We start from the raw sequence: 19,941 nt of genomic DNA, 5'->3' as shown, positions 1-19,941 counted from the left end.
AGTTCCTGTTGCATCGTCTGTCCCCTAGTATTTATAAACAACCTACTTAATTACAGTGATTTGCATAGCTCAGTGGTTTAGGTAGAGGCAAAGAGTTTGATTCTCCACTGTGTCTACACAGGCTGATAGTCACGGGCAAGCTGTGCAGTCCCAGGACCCCCCTAGAAGAAGGGAAGGGTAAACAACTTCTGTATTCTTTACCTAGAAGATCCTGAAAATGGTCGCAATAAATCAGAATCCACTTGATGGCATACAAACATACACAAAGTCCATTTTAATCTAAAAAACACAATGTCTTCAAAATTTTAAGTGGAAAGCACATACAGTACCATGTTTCCCCCAAAATAAGACAGGGTCTTATATTAATTTTTGCTCCAAGAACATTAGGGGTTATTTTCAGGGGATGTTTTATTTTTTTCATGTAGAACAATCTACATTTATTCCAATACAGTCATGTCATCTTCTTCTGGTTGCTGCACAAGGGTGGAGGGCAGGGTTTCACTTAACTGGGCCTTATTTTGGGGGTAGGGCTTATATTATGAGCATCCTGAAAAATCATACTGGGGTTTATTTTCAGGTTAGGTCTTATTTTTGGGGAAACAGGGTACAGTACTTCATATTGCTACTGCGCTGCTGAATTTCAGCAACACGTGCCTAATTCTGGTTGAGCTTATCTGGAGGACACTGATCATAATGTCTCTGGGCCTAATACAAATTTGCCACATAGGTTCTATCAATGTTTCCAATGATACATTCTATGTTTGGAAAAACTGACCAGAAAAGATTTCACCTGCTTTGAAAATTCTACCCCTAACTTTGATGAGTATTATTTTTGTTGCCGTATCCCATGTTCCTTACATTTTTGGCTGCCTGAATTGTAGCTATAGTTAGATATAGCAGCTGTTGGATTTTGATGGTAGAATCTCTTCAGACACTCTTTCTTCCCCTGGAATCTAGTGTCAGTTCTTCTATATATTTTAGAGACCAGATGCCAAACACATTTACTCATACTGTCTGAGGCCTGTAAATCATAACCTAACCATGGATCACTATTAAGGTGCTTCTCAGTCCCTTATTTTGTATCCTTTTGCCGAACAAAATGAAGTGCTGAAGGGAAAAAGTTTGGTGCTTTGTTTTGGCAAAATGAGATCCCCGAACCAACCCAGTTGGTTGTTTTTTCTGGTTTGTGGTTCGTTTGTGCCTATCTCTACCTGTAACACACTACTTTGAGAAAATGAGAGTGTAGTCACGCTCCTTTAATAAACAAACACAATGATGCGTAGGATGCACTTGCCACTTCTTCTTAACTTAGTCTGGGGCTATTTTGAAGTTTTCTGTAGTAAGTCATTCTCTTTCTTTCTCTTTCAAGATGAACTTTTAAAAAAACTAAAAAGTAATATGTCACAGAGCAATGAGCAATGGTCATGAGATATAGGAAACCGTTCTTTTTGAAAAGTAACTTTCCAATCACTAGGCTTTGGCATCACATAAAACCAGTTACTTCACTGGCCTCATTATGACAGGATTCCCAACATGTACCAAATTTTCTTTTGTTGGCTGCAGGGACAAAGAGTCAGGAGCACAACATGGCCCCATCCCTCTTCTGAATCTTTTGTAGAGATTTTTGTTGTTGTTGTTGTTTTAAAGCAAGCTCTCAAGTTTGAGTTCCTGGCCCCAAATCCAATTTAATTTTATGCTTCGGGAGAGATGCCACAAGAGAAAAAGGAAAGAGAGTAAAATCAGATAGAGCATGAAATGCAAACCACTCATGGGTCACATTTCTTTTAGAGTACTGGAACTGTATTGACATTGATCTTTCGATGATCCCATTGATGAAAGCAGTTCCTTGAAGTCTGAAGGTTAAGCCATGTGGTTATAAGGGTACTTTCAGATTTGTATTAAACATGCTGCCCGACAGATGCTGCCATTTTTTCAGTATCAGGCTGCACCTAGGCCAAAATTTTATTGTGCAGTTACACAAAAGGTGTAATGTTTGGAAGTGAATTGCTGTAATTTAAGAAATGTCTCTAGACATCATTGCACGCTGAGTTTTGTGACTCAGCGTGCAACAGGTAATATCTACAGACATTTAATAACTTACAGCAATTTGCTTCCAAAAGTTATACCTTTTGCCTAACTGTGCAAGGGAATTGCAGCCATTATGTGAACTACAGTACATTGGGTACAGCTGTCCTCTTGATTATTTGTTCTTGCTTGAACACAGAGCTTGGAAATAACTAGTTGCATGTAACAACGGGTTTTTTTTTTTGTTTAAATGAAAAGTATAACTAAATGGCCAGTGTGGTGGTATGTCCTACACCATCTGAGTGATTGACTAGGGCTCAGGAGACCTGGGCTGAAGTGCCACTCAGCCACTGAAACTCACTAGGATAGTGATGGCACTGGCAAAAACTACTCTTTAAATACAGTACCTCATTTGTTGGGTTCTGATCAGTTAGAATTTGACAGCACATCACATAACTAAAATACATTTGCCCAAATCCTATTGCATATTTATGGATGCACAAGAGAACTGTTGAAATTGCTCTGGCTAATGGTGGCTAACTGACAAGGAGCTCAGTGCATGTCAGGTATGTGCCACATGTGTAATAAGGCATGACAACTGGAACCTTATCAAAAGGGTTCCTCTTGTGCATGTATAAATATCCACTTGGATTCCTGTCACTGTGATTGTAAGTTAAGAAGGGATAAATTTAGTCCTTTTGCAATTTAGCTTAACTTTTAAGACTTATTTATACTTCGGACTATGGCCTTGGTAAATGATATACCAACATGCTCAGTGGTCACTCATCCATGATGTGGGGTGCTTCAGTTTGATTTTTTTTTAAAAAAAAACCACACAACTCAGTTACTCTTGAGAAACAACACTTGGAATTAGAATGATGACTGATTCCTTTCTAATAGTAACACTGTAAGCTCTACTTAGAAGAAAATGAGTGACCATCAGTGTAGTGGATTGGGACCACTGCAAATGGAAAGGAGAGTAGCAGTTTCCATTTAGCAATGTGCCCAGCTAAAAGGAATAAAGAGCTTTCACTTATAAATATGTAACTTTCTTCATCTTTCTAACCTCCATTCCAAGCTAGGGTAATTTGGGAAGAATTGGGAGGGAGCTGGGTGCTCCTGTTCAAGGTAGAGAGGACTGCATGCAGTCTGTGTATCAGAACCAAGGCAGAGGCAGCAGGGTATTTGCCCCAGCCCTCATCTCACAAGGGAGGGGAGAAATCCCACCTCTGCCAAGGATACATGGCAATCATGCATTCTATGAATTAATTTTTTACATGCCATTCTTTACATTAAAGTATTTTTACCCCTTTTCCCAAACAAGGAGAGGTCCTCAGAGTTTGAAATGGCCCAGACTCATCTGAATTCTCAGAGAGCTTGCAATGGACCACAGATCATCATCTGTGTTGAATAGTCATTCCATCCCAGAAACATCTTCCAACATTTAGGATGCGAAACTGCTTTGTAGGAGAGCATACAGAGACTATAGCTTCTTTCTTTTGACAGTGCTCTGATGAAGGTTTTATTTGAAATAAGGTATAATACGTGCACTGCAGATGTTGTTCCTCCCATTTCTGCACTTCTACCACTCCTTTCTTTGGTCCTAACACCAGCTCTTCTCTTTTGTCCAAACTCCCCAATCCAGTACCAGGAGGCCAACAGATATAGGAGACAACCTTCCAATGCCTCTGAAGGACATTCTTCCAGAATGGACTGCTTCTACTTTAAGTATTTAAGTATTTTTAGTTCTCTTCTGGAGCCTGGCTGGGAAATAAATATATTAAGTGAAAAAATGAGAAGCCAATCTGTCCTATTTAGAAGGGGCTAAGAGTCTACTTCCATGGACACAGGGAGCTGCCTTATCCTGAGTTAGATCCTTGGTCCAGCTTGTCTGTACACTCTGTATTGTCTGGTCTCCTATCCAAGTACACATGAGGTATGACTGTGCTCACCTTCTGAAATTAGAAGAGACTGGATGTACTCAAGATGGCATAACCTGAACCATGCCAGAATCTGTAATGCTCACTGGACTATGACTCCAGAATCTGCCAGTCAACACAGCCAAAGGCCACAACTGGCTGAATGATTCTGGGAGCTGTAATCCCAGAAATTAACCTTTCCAGTTGTGATCCTGGTGCAATGTCTGCTACTCAAAAATTCTGACTTGAACCCCATCAGCTTACAGCAATGGTTCTGTGCCTGACTGATTACTTCCCAGTCAGCTGACCATCCTAAATATGTCTCTGATTTCCAGATACTCTCCGGAACTTATACACACTTATAGATTGACTCAATTTTGTATGTACAACATTTTATGATCTTCCATTTGAAAAAATGGTGGTCAAATAAACTATTGCAAATTGGCTGGATGCTTAACCATGGATTATGAAGAAATGGGATGTATGCTACATATAAACCCCCACAAAACATTCACAAAAGTATATGTCTGTTTGTTGACTGGAATGTTCAGAGAGTTAGGAGTTGGGAATTGAATTACCCCTGTGTATCCTAGGAGGAAAGTCAGCCTGTGTAGCCTTGGGCAAGCTGCTCTATGTTGAGCACTTGGACATACCTGGATCACTTGGTCGTGTGTCCAATGCATGAGCGTCAGTCAGAAAATGGTGACAAACATTTGCATAATTTCCTTTATATGCACAGTGTTTCCAACAGGATCCTGGCCGTTAGGCAGAGATTTGACTAACCTATTCATCCACTGTGCTTTCAATTGGACCGCTATTAAGTTGAATTGTTGATACTGACATTACATTATATTTTTCTTAAGCTAGAAGCTCAGAAACAAAAGGCATTGTTTGTTCATTTGGCTTTCTCATGCTAAAAGGGCAACAGGAAAGCCTGAAATAGTTAGTTTACAGCATTTTCAATTATACCCTTGTGTTTGAACAAGCTACCAAGAATCCTTTTATGGACTCATAAGGGTTATGGTCACTTCTGACATCAAGTTAATGGGGTAATTTTGTAGAGTGAATGTTAAAATGACATTTTATTTGTGACTTTTATTTTCCACCAGTGGAAAGCAGAGCCTCTTGTGCTACTTCCATTCTGCCTAAGTAAAATGTTTCAGCTGAGTTATTTCAGCTCTGTATTGTTTTTAAAAGAGGACAAATTAAAAGAACAAAAAGTGTACTCAATTATCTCTTATCATTGAATTATTTATATTTCAGTCAACCGTACTGAAAACAACCCAAAGCAATGGAATGATTTTACTCTCAACTGGACAAAATTTGTCTTTAAATCAGTAAGGCTGGTAGGTTATTCCTTCAAAAATCGGACAAAGCAGCCATTAAGCACTGACGGCAGATACCCAGGAGACTTTCATTTCATCTACTTTTTAAACATTCATCCAGGTGGATAAAAACTGAAATTGAGTTAGTTCCAGGATATATTGTGATCCCCTTGGGCTTCCACTGTATATTAGGCTAGCAGTAGGTTTAAGGTTGCAATGACACCTTATTAAAGATGGTCACAAATTGAAAAACAAATGACAAAATTAATCAAAAATTACTAATGCATTAATTTGTATTCATACAAATAAATGCCCCTGACAAATATGAATCAAAAATTTCTAAAATATTTTGATTCATTGGACTATAAAATGTTCCCCCCCCCGGCACCGAGAGACACCAAAATAGCAGAGATGCTTCCTCTGACTATGCTCTACAATTTCTCTACGTTTGGTGAAGTCTGGGTTTTGGATGTCCCAAGTTATGCACCCACAAAGAGGTCCCCCCCAAAAAAATTCCCTCCAGGCACCTAAAGACACCAAAATCACAGAGAAACTTCCCATGACCCTCCTCTCCTCAGTATATCCCAGCTTGGTGAAGACTTGAGTTTCCCCAAGCCAGTTACTAAAGGGCACTTTCCTGGGGGTGGGGCCACATTGTGGATATATTACTTGGATGTCTGACACCCAATCTTCACCAAACTTGGAGGGATTGTAGAGGGGGAAGCTTCTCTGTGATTTTGTTGTCTCTAGGTGTCTGGGGAAAAAAAAAATCTTTCCAGGGGTCACTCTTTGTGGGTGTATAACTCAGAAGTACAAACCCCAAACTTTTATCAAACTTGCAGGGCTTGTAGAGGAGAGTCAGGGGAAGCTTCTGTGATTTTGATGTCTCTAAGTGCTGAGGGGGGTATTTGATAGTCCAATGAATCAATTTGAATAGTTTTATAGGGTTTTAAATTAAAAAAATGTATTGACAAATTGATTCATCAGAAAAAATCATAAATTTGTTATTCGTGATTCATCAACCTTGATAAATCATGAATCAAAACAAATCACAATGCTGATTTGCTAGGTCAGCAATATTCAATTTTCTGAGAAAAAGATTGGACATACTGTATAGAGATGGGACCAGCAAGGCTTCGGACCAGATTGAGAACCAGCTTTGGACCAGCTGATCACTAAAATGGGCATTCAGAATTTGGGTAACTGAGCCCAGAACTCAGGTAGAACTTGACTCACCAGTTACCATGCCTCCTTAAAATAAGGAGTTGTCTTTTGGGGGGGGGGCTGCTGGGGAGGCAATCAAATGTTTCCAGCAGCTGCAGTGGTTGCAGCCCTTCCTGTTAGGGCTAAGATCCCTCATGATCTTACCTACAGCACACAATGTTACACAGGGTTGTTGCAGGTCCTACATTGTTGCTGGGATTTGGTGAAAATCTCACTGCCAGCCTCTGGGGAGGACTTCCCATAGGGTTTGCAGGGTTCTTGCCAGTGGTTGTGGAAAAAGAAGATTCACAAGTCCTGATCCCTGTCTTGCTCCAAAGGCACATTGCACCCTCTAGTTCTCTTAACAGTTCTGTTCTCTTCCCCCTGGGTTTCTACTGAGCCAGTAAAACAAACATAAAATATTTTTTTCAACTGAATTTTGTGCAAGCTAGGAGTGGGAGGAGAAGGCTGATTAGGCTTTAAAGCCACCTCACATACACAAATCAAATCTAATTTTCTCCTCCAGATCAGTGGTGCTTGTCCTGAGATTTCTCTCCCTGCCTGGAGGCTTCAGGAAACATAGCAGTTTGTTAAGATGTCAGCCAGGTCCCTGAAACTTCAGCCAGTGTTCTGAGGCCTGGTGACCCTAGATGACACCGGGCACCATGTTTTAGGATCCTAAAGTTTTTCAGACATATATAAACATTTCACAGGTGTGCCTGGCATAAGTACCACTGACTGAGCACTATGATGAGCAAACTAGTGGGAGGAACAGACGAAGGAAATACTGGCGGAAGGGGAAATGGAACAAGAATGAAAAGACTTTATGTAACATCCAACATTACAATAGAAAAAAAAGTACAAGTGGGATTGTTCTATTGACACTTCTGCAAATACTAGAAGAATAAATAGTACACCTAGTACACATAACACCTAGCCTAATGAAACTGTAATGAGTTGTACATGGGTTTTTGTACTACTTTGTGTGACAATTGATCCAGTATGGTGCACTGAATAGAATGTTGGATTAAGATCCAGGACATCTCCATTTAAATCCCTGCTTGTCCATGGGAAAAAAAAATCACTCCTTGAACATCTCACACAGTCGAATACTCTATCAGAGCCAGTATATGATAGAAGCAACTTGTTGATGCACAGCAACATCATGTAACAACTAGAGCAGTGACCAACCAACCAACCAACCAACCAACCAACCAACCAACCAGCCAGCCAACCAACCAACCAACCAACCAACCAACCAACCAACCAACCAAACAACCAACCAACCAACCAACCAACCAACCAACCAACCAACCAACCAACCAACCAACCAACCAACCAACCAACCAACCAACCAACCAACCAACCAACAACCATGTGAGTTAGATACATTGCTGTTTTGCTATGTAACTTACTTTATTTAATAAAAAAAGGAGAAAGTTAGCATGACCTGCTGAATGATGGCTGTGGGAACAGTTGGAGAAGGGCGCGGGCTGGGTGCAAACTGGAACAATCCAATCTGTCTGGACCCTTCTCATGGAAGGAAAAACATCCATCGGTGTAAATGGAAGGATCGCTCAAGTGAGAGATAAAATATATCATACTAAATATATGAATCTTTTACATGTAAACCAAATAGGCTCCCTCTGCCCCCTTATAATATAGGAATACAGTAGACTTTTCTTTTCTCTATTCCTCCAAATAAATAATTATCAGATTCTTTTTAGCTGACTATATTCATAAGCTTCCCCACCTGATATGTGTATAATTATGTGCCATCAAACCCATACCAATGTATGGTAACCCTCACCAGAATTTCCTAGCTTCAAAGTGCTTAGGAGTGGCTTGCCATTGTCGTTTTTCAGCAAATACTCTAGGATTGCGCAACCTGCCTAAGGCTCCACAGGCTGACTTTTCTCCTGGAAGGCACAGGGAGGAATATAATTCCTGACTCTGGCTCTGTAGCCAAGTCACTGAGCTATCCAGCCTTTGTATTCTCATGAAGCTGGGAAGCATATGAGTGCAGTCAGCTAAGTAATTGTAAGATTGGTTGAAAAAAATCTATGTATAGCAAGGACAGTTCTATCATTTGATTGATTGATTGATTGATTGATTGATTGATTGATTGATTGATTGATTGATTGATTGATTGACTGATTGATTGATTGATTGATTGATCGATTGGTTGATTGGTTGGTTGATTGATTGATTGACTGATTGACTGATTGATTGACTGACTGATTGATTGATTGATTGATTGATTGGATTTCTATACCGCCCATCTAGACCAAAGGTCTTACTCTGTATGGTTTTCACTGCTGAGTCATGCTGACAACTTTAATACTTCATTAGTAATTTTATACAGTTCAACATTCTTGCTTTTTGTTCCTGCCATTATAACATTAAAAAAATACTTTAGTGATAGCAGATAGGAATAAAACAAATAATGGCTCACTAGCCTAGACAAGCCTAGACAAATCAACTAAAAATGCTCACATTTTACAATGTTATTTAAAGCTCTGATTGTTCTGAAAGAACTAATTTTATGAAAATAATCCTCACAATATGGCATAATCTCTGTAAGTGTCATTTTCAGCATCTTGCCTGAAAATATTAATCCGGAACTCAAAATAGTTATTACAAAAGAGACTCTTCTGCCTTGCAAATGCTATTATACCCTGACACAACTGCACATGAAGTATCAAACGTAGGAGGCAGCACAAGGTGAGATTAAAAGAAATCCTGGATTTGTTTTTGGACTGCTCTAGGACATCCTAGTGAAACATTTCTTATCAGCACTCAAAATGGCTGGCTTAAAAAGCAAGGTACAGGCCCCCGGCTTTCATATGCAAACAGGATGTAAAAGATTATCATTATAACTACATGATACCAAAATAAGGGTTCTTGTTCAGACAGGTTCCTAGTTCAGCCTGCGGTAGCGATGCACAAACCATGCAAATGGATGAGCAATGCGTTACGTCCATAAGATTTTGAAGCAGAATATTTTAATTTAAGGAAGTGTCAATGGAAAATATGATGCAAGTTTGAATCCATGCAGAGATGGTAGTGCCTGGGAGCAAGTAGCCTGTATAATTAAAAATTGTAAACCGCCCGGAGAGTGCTTGTAGCACTATGGGGCGGTATATAAGTCCAATAAATAAATAAATAAATAAATAAATAAATAAATAAATAAATAAATAAATAAATAAATAAATAAATAAATAAATAAATAAATAAATAAATAAATAAATAAATAAATAAAGGTGAAATCAGTGGTGACTGGTGATGATTCCAATTTCCAGGGTGCTATGAATCCTCTCCAGGTCTTAGCCTGTCCTTTATGGGAGCCCTATTCCTCAAATAGGTTCAGAGTTATCTTGGATAACATTTGTCAAGAACACGCTAAAACCTAGAGTGGATTCACAGCTGCCCTTAAAATGGAGTCGCCCAGTCATTACTGGCTGAAACAAACATGGAAAGAGACCCAGCATTTACTTCAGTACCCAATGATATCTGTTTCTCTATTTAGGCCATAAATTTTCACAGGTTTTGCATATTTTATAGACACCAACACATTATTTGAGAAGTACTGTCTTGCTAAATATTGTAGATTTTTACAGATGCAGAAAGAAAGAAAATGAGTGCATTGGATGGATACCTTCCCTTCCCTTCCCTTCTGATTCTGGAAGCAGTTTCATAAACCTACAGAACTCCTTTCACAGCCTATAACAATGGGACATTTTTAAAAAAGCCTATAGCTCTACTTTATCTCCAGAGACCAGAAACAGTACTTTTTTGGACTATCATGTCTGGGAGTTATCATCCACAATACTTCAGCAGTTCTGCATATATCTCCTGGTGGTATCCCAAGCTCTCTCACTGCTTGGGAGCAGGTGTCGCCATCCTCTATCATCCCTGCCACCCCCTCATGTCAGTCTGAGAGTAAGACAGACAGCAGATATGTTCTATGATAAGTAGTGTTGATGGCATGAAGTGAATGTGGTTGGCCAGGTTTCACAGACTTACGAGCTGGGAAAACATGGGCAGGACACACTGGGAGATTGCCTCTGTTGCCCCAACACCAGGCCCTTCAGGGCACTGGGGCCTGGTTTGCTCTGAGGAGACCCATGCTTGCTGTTTAGAGCTGGACTGCCCCCCTCCTCACAGTACAGAGTGACCAAGGAGGTCTTGAGAACAGTAGTGCCAGCTGTCCCAGCAGAGTCAATGCACACACAACTTGTCACTTGTCCAGTGATGCCTCGCAAGACAAATGCCTTGCGCAATGAAAAACTCACAAGATGAAAGCATTTTGCGATTTTTTGTGACTTGCAAGACAATTTTTTTCTATGGCCGTGCTTCTTAAGACAAATAGGAACACATTAACTAAATTTCAATGCATTCCTATGGGAAATCGCACTTCGCAAGATGAAACTTTCGCAATACAAAACGACTCGCGGAACAAATTATTTTCATCTTGCAAGGCATCACTGTACTCAGCTAGCTGAAACAAGTGCTTCACACTGCCTAATGGGAAGGCCAGCTTTGATGACTTCCTGGAAAACTCTTTGGAAGCCCTTTCTTGTATAAGTTTGAGTAAAAAAATGATAATGATAATGTAATGCTACATATTATATTATGATGCTACCAAAATATGGGTAGCATAGTCACTGAAAGGAGATGGGGAAGAGCCACAGCTCAGTGAAAGCACACAGGTGAAGAGCTGCTATGTGGACCAATAGTATAAAACATGTTCCTATGAGTGCAGGCAGCTCACGGACCATGTCTAAGACCACCTTCCCCACAATTTTAGAGTGTGGTGCCTCCTCTGCTTGGTCTAGAATATATTACTGTTTCCAAAGAAATTACCTTAATCATTTTTGAGTGAAATTTAGTTTATGGAAGGATCTAAACCACATTTTATATATATGTTTTATTCCATAGACCCTCATCTGCTCAAACATAAACCAAAATTGGCACAAAAATGATTAAGTAATTACTGGTGGCAATCTGCAATAATCTTTGAAACTCATTTTTAGACTGTAACAATGCAATGCAATGTTTTCATCATGATTAGGAACTTATCACACATTTAGTGGCATTAATACCAAGAAGTTAAAGTATGTTTTTGGTTTGTTAATTTAAAGGACTGTTGCAACATTCAAGTTTAAGAAACAGATATAGTCAACAAAAAATGAATGCAGCAAGCATAAATTGAAAGATAAAGAACTTGCTATGTTAGTAGAATCTTATGAGAGTATAGGCTGTCAAGTTACTTCCACTGTATGGAAGCCTTACAAATTTATAATCTCCAGAAGATTTTATTGTTAAGATCCTTGCTCATGTGTTGCAAACTCCCTTCAAATGCTGGCTTACATTTTGTTTAAAAAACCCAGATATACAACATTTGTTTTTTTCCCCAAACATCTTCTTTTGTGAAAGTAGTTCAGATCGGCTTTATGCTTTGAAATTACTCTTTAAATGAGACTGTTCTGTTGTGTGATTCATAGGATGGATAATGTCTCAAAATTATTATTCATAGGATGTCTCAAAAACTGGGACCAATTTATGTATAATTTAGAAATAGAGAACTACATCAGTTACAGAGCTTAGTTTCATCTTTTTGTCACTGTGATCAAATGAACAAAATATCTGATGTGTAACTGGGGATCCAGTTTCAAATCCCACTCAAGCCTGTGGCAAGTCAATCTAGTTTAACCCATTTTTCTTTTAGCAATGCTTTGGAGGGATACTGTGTTATTTATTATTAATAATAACAATGTATCAAAGATTGTTGTGATGATAGCTGTGGACATGTTTGTTTTTATAAACAATAATGCCTTATTTCATTGATAGCTACTTTCAACGTGAAGAAGTACACTGAGCGCAGAATAGTCTGAACAAATTGGTAGACAGATTTGTAACAATTATTAGTTATATTACAAAATATTGCATTAATTAAATATTTATCTTTATGTTTTTCATTATTAAATTACTGCACATCCGCAATGTACACTTGAAGTAGTTTAACTATTGTCGCTCTTCTGAATAAAAACCCTGAACTGTAGTTCTGCGCTGGACATGGGTACGTACCCTTTTATGCAGGGGGGGGGGAATCTTTCTCTTAAGGACTTTTGAACAAACCCAAAATATGAAAGAGGCTATCCTTTGTGTAATCTGTGTTCTTTGGTTGGTTGCCAAAAGACAGCCTCTAAAAACATGCATTATTTGTCTTTATGAAAGATGAGTCTAGAGATGTGCACATTTCATTGGTTCATTTACTGCCGCAACAGGTATTTGGCAGTTCGGTGCTCTGCCCATTCTGGTGGGTGCCACTCAGAAGTAGTGCCAGGAGGAGGTGGGGCGGGGATGCCAGGATGCTGCTTTTGAATGGGTGCCTGTTAGAGGGGACAGGACACTGAATTGCTGAACATCTGTTCCAGCCATGAATGAACTGAGAAAAAACCACCAAATTGGTGGTTCACCCCATTTTCTAATAACAGGTTTTGTCTTTCTTTATGTTTTGTCTTTCATATAACTTTTCAGTGCCCTTTATAAGTCAAGCAGACCAAGAAATTTTTCAACCAATAGCATTGCAAGGGCTGTCAGCAGCCGCCAATCGGAATATGAGTGGGAATTCTGAATCTGTACAAGGGCCTTGAACCCAGTGAAGAGGAGTCTCTTTGATTTGGTTGTTGTTCCTTTGAGTGCCTGGTGCCCTCCACTGCAAATAACCTGCCTGCCTGCTTGCACCTCCATCCTGGATCTTCTTTTCCTTTTGTGCCTTGATTTTTGGGGGGGTGATTCTCACCCCTCATTTCTTTGAATAACTTTTTTGTTGCTGCCAGGCAACCCACCTATGCTACTATATCCATGCTTGTGTATGTCTGTATTGGTGCTTTCCTTTCTTGGATTATTTTTGCTCCCTTCTGTTGGACTCAGAAAAGAAGTAATAAAGTGGCAGGAAGAGAGAAATCTTCCCATATTCTAGTAGCTTTGGTTGATTGTGCGGATTTCTATTTTTTTGCCTTTATTTTTTCTTGTTTTTTTGGGGGGAGAAGTATTGTGTCTGGGTTTATTTTTATTTTATTATTTATTTTCCCCCCTGTGCTCACCTCAGAAGATAGGGGCAGAGGATGTAGTTTCTATCTCTCTGCCCTGCTCATGAGTTGCCTGCACTTACAGCTCAAGAATATTTGTTGTGAGGTGTTGTGATGGATTATGGACAACCTTAAACTATCAAACAATAGTTGAACAATAATTTCCATTCCTTTAAAAACAGTTGGTAGATGGGATTTTATATACTGAAGAGCGAGGAGGCTTGACTTCTGAAACAAAGTAGAAATAAGGCTTATAGAAGACTTATCTGTACTTGGCACAAAATTCTCTGGTTTATGGCCATCATATGATGAACACAGATGTTCTTTGATGGGTAATTGTTTGGATTTAATATCCAATCAATTGGATATTAAATCCAATTGCTTGGATATCCAACTGCCTTCACCTCTTTTATCAGCACTGATAAAATTATTTGTCTTTTGGGTAGAATTTATTTTAGGAAGGAGAACTACTGTGGTGTATATGTCTTAAGCTGCAGATACCTAGCGGAATTCCCTATCTTGTCACTAAATGTATTTGTTGACCTTTGGTAGTCAATCTAAAGTTTAAAGTAGGCGACCCATGCCCCAGTTACACAGGAAGATAATATAACTACCTGTGTCTGATTTTAACAGCAACGTGGTTCATGCATAATACGGAGCTCTCTTGCCTACCAGTCAACTTCTTTCAATCTCTTTCTCCATTTGATTTTATCTCAGCCAAGCCCATTTCTAATAACTAAGATCATAACTAAGATCAGCTGAGGAAAAAAAGTATGGGGAAACATAATGGAGTTGGGTTGAAATGTTGGGATTTATTAATTCACAGGGTCAAACTCATTTGTATCTATTCTTAAGCTTCCCTGCTTTGTCTTCATTTAGATTCATTATCCGCAGAAACTGGAGATGTGAGAGAGGATGGACTTTCCAAGTAATATGTTGTTGTGACTTATTTCCATCGTAGTACAACATTTTGAGATGGATTGTCCTTCAAGGCATAATCAAGACCCATTAACTTGACAACATGCTCTTTGCAGAGATGAAAAGGAATAGAAATAATCTGTTGATCAGGACAAATACAACTATCTACTTTTGGGGGCTGTTGGGGGCATGGCTGTGGGGATCACCATGCTAAAATATCATGGTGTAAAGGCAAGCTTTTGGTATCTCCTGAAAAGGATACTTCTTTTGTTGTTCATTCTGGACTCTTCGTAAACTTAGGTTTAAGGTAAACATTATCTGCCACTGTTGTGTCAAATCTGGAATTCTGTCTTAGCCAATCCTACCTCAAAATGAGAATAATGGTGGATGAGTGGATTTTTAAGCCTTTCCTGAGTGCCTTGGAGAAAGCACAGAATCAAAATGTAAAAAATTTGATGGTATATATAACAATAGTTGTGAAATGGGGAGGCATATCTGAAAGCTCATGTATGCTACCTTGTAACTTGAATGGAAATAGTTTAGGAGGCAATAATAAAAAAACCTTTGTGTTTTAAAGGAATCCTGACAACTAGCCTTTTGACATTTCTTGCCATAGGATATAATATAACTGCTAGATTTCAGAGAAAAGCATAGGCCAGTAGAGAAACTATGTATACAAATTTTATTTCTGATTCTTGATTTTCCATATGATAAGAGGCAAATAAGGGACCACTATTTTTAGAAGCATTTTCTGCAGGGGAATCTTTGCCTGGATCATGGTTGGGGGATGGTAGAACTCTCTCCCAAATTTGGGGCTACTTTACTGGGTTTGGATATGTCTATGCATCAAGACAGCGAAGTCCTATAAATTGAGCAACAGAAGGTCACTGAACTTTTTGGAAGAATAAAGTTAAACTATAAATAAACACTGAAGACATACAGAGGGTGGTGGAATGCTCTAGATCCGTTTAAGCCTAACACTGTCTTACTGTTTTGTGTGAATGATATGGTTAAAAGTATTGATACATTTCTGCAGAATTGGTTGTAAAATCAGCTGTTATCAAAATGAAAGGTGGAGAATATTATATGCGATTTATGGCCTAAAAGGTTTTCTCACATTAAGGCTAATAATTTCATAAATTGATGGTAATGCATTCAGTAGATAAGACATGATCCATTACCCTTTGTCTGCATAAGCAAAATATGGGGATTTTTAATAAAAGAAAAGAAAAATAGAGGCCCATGGAAAAAAAATGGAGATAATGAGCCAAGACTTGAGGGCCACATGCCTCCTGGTAGCAAGTGGTGGTCTAGGAGTGAGAGGTAACACACAGAAGTGGGCGGGGCCACCTTTTTGCTCCCCTTTCCTTCCTTCCTTCCTTCCTTCCTTCCTTCCTTCCTTCCTTCCTTCCTTCCTTCCTTCCTTCCTTCCTTCCTTCCTTCCTTCCTCCCTCCCTCCCTCCCTCCCTCCCTCCCTTCCTTCCTTCCTTCCTTCCTTCCTTCCTTCCTTCCTTCCTTCCTTCCTTCCTTCCTTCCTTCCTTCCTTCCTTCCTTCCTTCCTTCCTTCCGAGTTCTGAACTGGTCACTTGAAAGGGGCTTTTGGAAATTGCATTAAATTGCGTAGATGGATGGACACTCCTGTTCTAAGCACTTAAATGTGCTTGGCCTAGGCTGCATACCTAAACCAATTTACTTGGGACTGGGCCCCATCCACTGAAAAGTATGTTTCTGGCCTCTGCTATTGACTTTTTAATACAGTATATGAAAAATGTTGAATGTCCTCCAGCCAGTTTTAGGTGTTTTTTTGTTTGGTTTGGTTTTGTTTTTTGAGAGGAGAGTTTAGTCCATGCTCACACATCTTTCTTTTAAATGCTCACCTCTCTTAAAATCAGTAGGATTTCAAAAGAGCTCATTGGTTCAGTTGTAGAGTCTGGAAAGCTACCTTCACAATGAATGAATACAATGATATGCTGAAGCCATTCAGCAGTGAACCATGGTAGGGTGAAATGGCGAGACCCAGAGTATTCTGCTCCTATTGCTCAGTCATGGGTCACTTCAGCATGTCATTATAAAAATAAGTTTCCAAACTCTGGTACTGGTTATCTGATATCTTTAGATCAAAGGGTAAGAAAGAAATGGCTTAGAAAGAAATAATGTGCAAGTACAACTGGTTATGCCAAAAATATTGGACAGCCCTAGAAAACTCCCAAATATTAGCAAAATCACAGGACAAAAAGAACTAGAACTTAAGAATATTTATCATATGGGCAATATTCCTCAAAAACCATGAATTTACCTAGTAAATAATGTTTATTCCCCCCTCTTTTTTCCCCGTAAAATCAAGGCATCTTGCAACAGGTTCTTTAATACATGAAAATATAAACGTGATGCATAATAAAAATGACTATAAAGCTGTTTACAAATGGCCTTTTGGGATTTTCAAAGTGAATTTTATTTCTTTCACAACAGCCCCTACCTAGCATCACTCTAGGAATTGTGGAGGCAGTGGGAGTGGCAAAGCAGCTACCAAAAACATGGTAGAGAAATTATAGAAAGAATTCTGCAAATTCTGTAAACAATTCTGTCTTCTGTTTCTTGGGAAACCAGAATATTTTTTAGGGGGAAAAAGGGCTTCAGAGAAACTGTGGTTCAGTTTTTGTCATGTTTCATGTTGTAGTCCAGTGGTTTCCAGTCTTGTGTCCCCAGATGTTCTTGGACTATAATTCCCAGCAGCTTTCACCACTAGTTGTACTGCCCAGGATTTCTGTGACTCTAGTCCAAAAACCCTAAATTGGGAACCACTTGATTATTTTCTTCCCCAAGCCTTCAAAATGATACATTTTGGGAGTATCACTGTAAACAGATTTATGTGTGCTATATATACTTATAGCATATAGCCCTACATGGAAGCCTTATAGTAGGTATGAATAAGCACACTGCTGTGTCCAGCTCTAGTAAAATGATGATGCTAGTGCTGTGCCATGACTGGCCCTCCAATTTCACTTTTGTTTCCTTCAGCTGAGAAGAATTCAGTAGACAAAGATCTTTTCTGTATTGTTCCCCAAGAGAAGGCACGGAACGCAATAATAGGGCAGCTACAGCCATTAGAGGACAAAACACTTGGATGCAGTTGGTGCTATATGCTTAATTGCTCGATATTTCCCAATTCAGCTAAAATTTTGAGAATTATTTTTGAGGAACCAGTCTGCCCCCATTCGTCCCATGGCAGCTGTGTATAAAGAAAGACAGGAGGAGGAAGCTTCTGTGTGTCTTGTGAGGTGCTTAATCCTCTTGAGGATGCTTTCAAGACAAGGAACAGCATTCGGACCAGACTGAATGGTTAGATTTATCTGGAGTAGACCCAATGGCTCAGCAGGACTTGCAGATATTTTATCAAAGTCCCATTGATTCCATGGCTTTATTCTGGCTGGTAATAACAACTGGATTTAGTCCTTTCTGCATACTAGCAAGTGAGAATCTCAGCAGGAAAAAATGGATCATGGAGTAAGGGGGACATATTAACTGTATGGGTGCATCTAAGGACTGCCACTACTTTGCCAGCAATAGGCTAATGTGCTCCTCTTTAATCAAACCTTGGGGAGCCTTTGTGAGCCATGGGAGCAGAATTCTGAATGAAAGGCAGCCTTCTGCAACTATCAGTCTCCAGCTGATGACAAACGATCAATACTGATTCCTGATTGCTGCAATGGGGAGTGGAAGGGAAAGAAAGGGGCCAAGCCCAGCTCTGCAGGGTTGGATAGACTCCTATAGCTCCTGTCTGACTGGATTTGCATACACAGCTGTCTCATGCCCTCCCCTCAGGAATAACAAAGCTGTCTCTGTGCCACCAGGTTGGAATGGCTTCCTGTGGTGCCAAACATCCCTTGAATGCAAAGAAAGCAGTGTTTAATATTAATTCTAGACAATGAGCAGAAATGTCTAGCAAGATAAACGATAAAGCTTTTGTTTCCTGGTGGAAAAAAAATATGATACCTCCCCAAATCATGCATTTATTAACACTTTTAATGGGTATGGGTATGTTTAACAAGGCAGTCTTTTGAAAACTTGTCTCTCCCTCTTTGAATATTCTATTTTCCTTTTTTTTTTTTTTTTGCAAAAAGAGAAAATATATATTTTTTCTTTTAAAAAGCCCCTGCAAGGTTATGTGACACCCCTAGCCTGGCCATTTGTCCATTCCTCTTCCATGCTTCTCACCGCGCCCTTTACTGCAAGATCAGTTTTCTCTACCAGGAAGACAGATGATGATGATGATGATGATGATGATGATGATGATGATGATGTAGTATAGAATTGGAGGGGGGGAGTGAGGCAATGAAAAAGAAAATAAGCGAAAGGATAGGTGAAAGGAGATGCCAGCCCTTGTACAGAACAAGTAATAAATTACGGAACAGAGGAACTTGAGAAAAGGGGGGAAAGGAACGTCTTGATCGGAGTCCAAAAGCAGCTTCCTTTCCCCGCCCTGACCTGCAGTCTAGACTGCCTGGGCGCACTTCCCAGCACCGCAATGAACCTCTCCTTAGATGCAGGAGGAGAGAGGGAAGGAGAGAGGGAGGGGGAACGCAGCACCCAGGGGTGTGGCCGCGCGCCGCTGTGGGGGTGGGGGTCGGTGTTCAGTCTGCGGGTGGCTGGGGAGAGAGGCCGAGGAGGCTTTTTTTTTTTTTTTTTCCTCTAGCGAGACAAAATAAAAACAACGTCTCTCTAAGCATGAAAGAGCGGCTGGAGAAAACGGGTGGGGCCATGATGGCGGTGGGAAGAGGAAGGCAGCGGAGGGAGGGGGGGAAGAGAGAAGAGAAGGTGTAGGATCCAGTGACCTACTTTTGGGTCCATTGGGGCTGCAGCTCAGAAAAAAAAAATCCAGGGGAGGAGAAAAGGGGCTGCAGCGGCTCTCCCAGCAGCCCCACCATCAGAGCCGCAGGATTTGTACTCGTTTTGAGAGCAGGGGGGCGGCGTTCTCGGGGATGCCCCAGCAGAGAGCGCCTTTCGTGCCTCTTCTGGACTCAGCTGCCGGGTGGGTAGGTGGGTGGGTGGGTGGGTGGAAAGAGGGCGGACACAAGATTCCCCACTGCCCGTGTGCGGCGGCGGCGACGGCCGGGGTGGGGCCGGTCTGCATTGTGCAGGGCGTCTGCCTGCCGCTCCTGCCGCTGGAGGGGCGGTGCGGGGCGGGGGGGGGGGCGAGGCGTCGCGCTCTCTGCAGGTGCGCTTTCCCCGGGAACGCCCGCCTGCCCGTCGCCCGGAGAGCCTGACACACAAAGAAAGCCACCATCGACCGCAACGCTTAAGTCCCCACCCTATAAAGGGGGAGGGGGTGAGGGGTGTGTGTGTGTGGGGGGGTGGTCAATCACCCCCCACCAATCTTTAACACAAAGAAACTGTCAGGTGGCAGCGCGGCCGGATTCAGATCGCCGACCCACCCCGCCCACGCCTTCTTCCCTC

The 19,941-nt window shown here is 40.5% G+C and overlaps 2 protein-coding genes across 2 annotated transcripts in view; one reads left to right on the top strand and one right to left on the bottom strand.

Moving 5' to 3' along the window:
• The window catches only part of LOC144589259 (uncharacterized), a 486,230-nt gene that overhangs the window by 176,114 nt on the left and 290,175 nt on the right, over positions 1-19,941 (top strand). The window lies entirely within an intron of this gene.
• STMN2 (stathmin 2) overlaps positions 1-19,941 on the bottom strand; it is a 47,316-nt gene that overhangs the window by 7,742 nt on the left and 19,633 nt on the right. The gene's annotated exons all lie outside the window — the stretch shown is intronic.

Source organism: Pogona vitticeps, chromosome 4 (assembly GCF_051106095.1).
Source record: "Pogona vitticeps strain Pit_001003342236 chromosome 4, PviZW2.1, whole genome shotgun sequence".
NCBI classification, from domain to species: Eukaryota; Metazoa; Chordata; class Lepidosauria; order Squamata; family Agamidae; genus Pogona; species Pogona vitticeps.
This window is presented reverse-complemented; position numbering and strand designations above follow the sequence as displayed.